The sequence below is a fragment of the Ovis canadensis genome, chromosome 8 (assembly GCF_042477335.2).
Source record: "Ovis canadensis isolate MfBH-ARS-UI-01 breed Bighorn chromosome 8, ARS-UI_OviCan_v2, whole genome shotgun sequence".
Classification (NCBI taxonomy): Eukaryota; Metazoa; Chordata; class Mammalia; order Artiodactyla; family Bovidae; genus Ovis; species Ovis canadensis.
In genome coordinates, this window is record NC_091252.1 from 46683340 (window position 1) to 46687942 (window position 4603).

At 41.5% G+C, this 4603-nt stretch overlaps 1 non-coding gene across 1 annotated transcript; it reads right to left on the reverse strand.

Annotated features, from left to right (window-relative positions):
* Nucleotides 1-853: 853 nt before the first annotated feature.
* Nucleotides 854-926, reverse strand: TRNAG-CCC (transfer RNA glycine (anticodon CCC)). The gene has a single exon. It is a non-coding gene; the product is annotated as a tRNA-Gly (tRNA).
* Nucleotides 927-4603: the final 3677 nt, after the last annotated feature.

Here is a 4603-nt window from a genome sequence, read left to right on the forward strand (position 1 = left end):
GGGAACTGGATGAAGGTAGTCAAAAGGTCCAAACTTCCAGTATTGGATAAATAAATAGTAAGGATGTAATGTACAACATGATAAATATAATTAACACTGCTGTATATTATATGTGAAAGTTGTTGAGGGAATAAATCCTAAGGGTTTTCATTATAAGGAAAAAAAAATTTTTTTCTATTTCTGTAAATTTACATCTGTTTGAGATGATGAAGGTTCACTAAACTTATTATGGTAATCATTTCATAATTTTGTGTGATACTATAATGGTGGAAATGTGTCATGGCATGTTTGTCAAAGCCCATAGAATGTGCAAAACCAGGAGTAAAGCCCAACGCAAGCGTGAACTTTGGATGATTATGATGTGTCAATGCAGGTTTATCAGTTGTAACAAATGTGTCACTCTGATGGGGGAGGTTGATGGTGAGAGTAGCTGTGTGTGTGTAGAGGGTCAGGGAGTATATAGGACCTCTGTAGTTCCTGCTCAATTTTCCTATTAACCTAAAATTGCTCTAAAAAATAAAATCTCTTTAAAAAATATGATGCCATTAAGGTCAGAAGAGAACCAGCAGCAAGGCTCCTTCAGCATTGACCCAGAACACCAGGCAAAAAAGAGTCCTGAGCATGCCTTGCTCTCCAGGGCCAGGCTCAACTTTAGGGACAAAGAGACATGATTGAACCTAGAGCTGTATGACACTGCAGACCGAATTGTGTCCTCCCAAAGTTCGTATTTTGAAACTCTAACACCTACTGTGATGTCATTTGCAGATTGTACTTAAAAAATACATATATATTTGGCTGTAATAGGTCTCAGTTTCAGCAGGCAGGGTCTTTAGCTGTGGCATATGGGATCTAGTTCCCTGACCAGGGATCGAACCTAGGCCCCTTGCATTGGGAGTGCAGAGTCTTAGCCACTGGACCACCAAGAAAGTCCCCCCGAAGACTGGACTTTTTAGGAGATAATTATGTTTGGATGAGGTCATGAGAGTTCTCATAATAAGATTCATGTTCTTATAAGGAGACACAGAGCTAACCCTCTCTTTCTCTCTCATGTGAGGACACAGTGAAGTGGCCGTTCAAAAGCCAGGAAGAGTTTTCACCAGAATCCAACTATATTGGCACAGTGACCTCAGACTTCCAGCATCCAAAACAATGAGAAAATAAATAATTGTTAAAGTCATCCAATTTATGGTATTTTGTTTAGCCAACAAAAACATGTGATATCATTCAGGTCCTACTTCTCCTGAACCAATGTTTCTAAAGACCAATATAAACAGGGAGGAGGATAGGGAAACATAATCACTGCTTCTGTTTAATCAGGTATGTTTATCCAATAGGCATAGCTATCCAGACAGAGAGCACATGAAGGAAAGGGAAGGGCTTTCTCTGAGAGGTAGCTGAAATGAAGGGTGGGGGACTTGATTCTGTGGTTAAGTTAGGATTTTCCTTCTTGGTGGGAAGTCCCACTATTTACAAGGTTATAACCAACTTTCTATTAAAAGTAAGAATTAGGGGAGAAGGAAGGTAGGAAATCGGGTAGGAAAATGCCCTGTTGGTGGGTGCCCTCCTGGGTGCCCTCCAGGTAGATCTCCTGGTGTAGTGCTTCCCTTGCTTGGGACTAACTGCCCTGACAAGCTCAGTATAGATGAATGAATATGCTGTGTTGTGCTTAGTCACTCAGTCATGTCTGACTCTTTGCAACCCCATGAACTGTAGCCCACTAGGCCTCTCTGTCCGTGGGGATTTTCCAGGCCAGAATACTGGAGTGGGTTGCCATGCCTTCCTCCAGGGGATCTTCCCAACCCAGGGACTGAACCTAGATCTCCTGCATTGCAGGCAGATTCTTTACCATCTGAGCCGCCAGAGAAGCCCAAGAATACTGGAAGGGGTAGCCTATGCCTTCTCCAGAGAATCTTCCCAACCCAGGAATCCAACCGAGGTCTCCTGGATTGCAGGTGGATTCTTTACCAGCTGAGCTGCCAGGGGAGCCCCCATAAATGGATGGATGGAGTGAAGTGAAGTGAAAGTCCCTCAGTCGTGTCCAACTCTTGTGACCCCATGCACTACACAGTCCATGGAATCCTCCAGGCCAGAATACTGGAGTGGGTAGCTTCTCCAGGGGGTCTTCCCAACCCAGGGATCAAACCCAGGTCTCCCCATTGCAGGGGGATTCTTTATGAGCTGAGCCACAAGGGAAGCCCATAAATGGATAGTTAGCTCTACCTCAAAAGAAAAGGCTCTGTTGCTTGGTCCTCTATTTATAACATTAAGCAGAGTAGTATTTTAATGTTTTAATGTAGAAACAAAAAAAGTATTTGTATGGATATGAAGATGAATGTGTATTTTTTTTCATTAAGAGAAAAATACCATTCTGGTCACAGGGAGTCAAATTTGGGGGGAGTAGTCTGGGTAGAAATAAGCATCTTCTTTTGAGTAGGGGTGGGGAGGTGGTGCTTGAAAATTTGGCTGTTTGAGGCTATTATTCCCTCACTACCACTTCAGGGCTTCTATGTGCCCTGCTCACCCTTCGGGGGAGACTGATACTGGTTGGTTTAACTAGTGGAAGCCCGTGATAGTAGTAGTAGTCACCTGAGCCCTCGAGCTTTGGTTTAAAAGACACACATAAACACACAGGGGTTTGGAGATATGTTTCTTGGTCAACTTGAGATTGTTACTGATAAGAGAGTATAGGGGTTATTTACTGGTGGGATTAGCATATCACTGAAGCAAGTCATTTGACATATTAAAACATTTTTAAAGACAAACAGAAGCTTAGATTTGAGTCATATCTGTAGGGTTTCTAAGTGCTTGTTTCTCAGAATGGCTTGTCTCTTTCCCATCTCTGGTCTTGGAAGAAATGGGAAACGTATTGGAGTCAAAACACTTGTAATTTTGTATTCTGCTATCTATTCCCTGAGTGTGAGATATTCACTTCCTTTGTTAAGATTCCTGAGGAGTTATTTTTTTTTCTTTGATAATAAAACGAAACCCCACCTCGTCCCTACATTTCCCCGACTGTTTCTGGCTGTTTTTGTGTTGATTGCAGCAGGTCGACTATGGTTTTCTCAGATAATTTCTAATTACCAAGTAAAGTATGTTCAGAGTTAGGTAACTCCTCACTGTAAACAAACTGTGTTCACTGTCCAGAGCAGTTCTAATAAATCAGTTTAACACATTAATAAATAAATTCAACTTGTATACAGCCAATTTTGACAAAACTCTTCAGTCCTTGCAAGCTTCCAAGCCTTTCTGTCTTTGCTTCATATTTAGATGCATTTAAATCTTTTACTAGGCACAGAAGAAACTGCTGAAGGCAAGAAAACATATTTAGATGTCTACAATCCAACTTGCTTTGTGAATAAGTACTATGGTACATTGAATGAATATCAAGTCGTGTCTGACTCTTTGCAACCCATGGACTGCAGCACCCCACACTTCCCTGTCCTTCACCATCTACTGGAGCTTGTCAAACTCATGTCCATGAGTCAGTGATGCCATCCAACCGTCTTATCCTCTGTCACCCCCTTCTCCTCTTGCCCTCAATCTTTCCCAGCAGCAGGGTCTTTTCCAGTGAGTTGGCTCTTTGCATTAGGAGGCCAAATTATTGGAGCTTTAGCATCAGTCCTTCCAATAAATATTAAGGGTTGATTTCCTTTAGGATTGACTGTTTGATCTCCTTGCTGTCCAAGGGACTCTCAAGAGTCTTCTCCAGCATCACAGTTCAAAGGCATCAATTCTTGACTGGAGAACAACAAAAGTATAAAAGATGTGAAAAATCTTTAAGAGTATAGATGGAACTAAGGTGGTGAGTGTACCCACAAGTCCTCTTGGCCCTTCTTTGTTAAGTGAAAAGGCAATGGAAAATAGAGGAAATATAGATAAATATCATGCATTTTTGGTTTTTAAAAACCTCATCATTAAAATCATCTCAAACAAGAGTTGGCCTTGGCTTTTCCGTTCTTGTATTTGCTGAATAGATCCACACTTATCGGAGCCATTTCCCGTGTACTCTGACTCTTACTTCTAGAATAACACAGCCTCATTTTCAATTTATATTCAAAGGCACCCTAGTGTTCTTTTTTTCCCTCTTCCCTCAAGGGACAATTACTAGAATCGGGTGAAGTGCCCCATAACAGCACACTGAAACTTAGTGAAGGGTCAAACATAAAGATTTCCCCAGCCCTTCTTGGCTCAATGGTCAGAGAGTGAAGGTAGGGGTGGGCTCAAAGTCCTACTTCTGTGAATCCACCCATAAAGTAACATGATAACCCCTGTGCTTTTGCTAGTTGCAGTAAGAAAATGAAGTGCTAAAATTTTATTTTATTTTTTTGGATGTGATGGTGAAGATGACAATAATAGAAGCTAAAAATTTACTCTTCTATTAGAGTAGGATCTCAAAATTTCCATAGCCATTAAAAGATGAAAATCTGAGAACACTCTAGCAGAGAAGGGAAGGTGGGCAAAATAACATGTATGGGCAAAGGCAGAAGTTAGAAATTATATTGGTTCCTGTGTGTGCGTATGTGTGTGCATGTGTGTGTGTAAGTCGCTCAGTCTTGTCCGACTCTGCATCCCCATGGATTGTAGCCTGCGAGGCTTCTCTGTC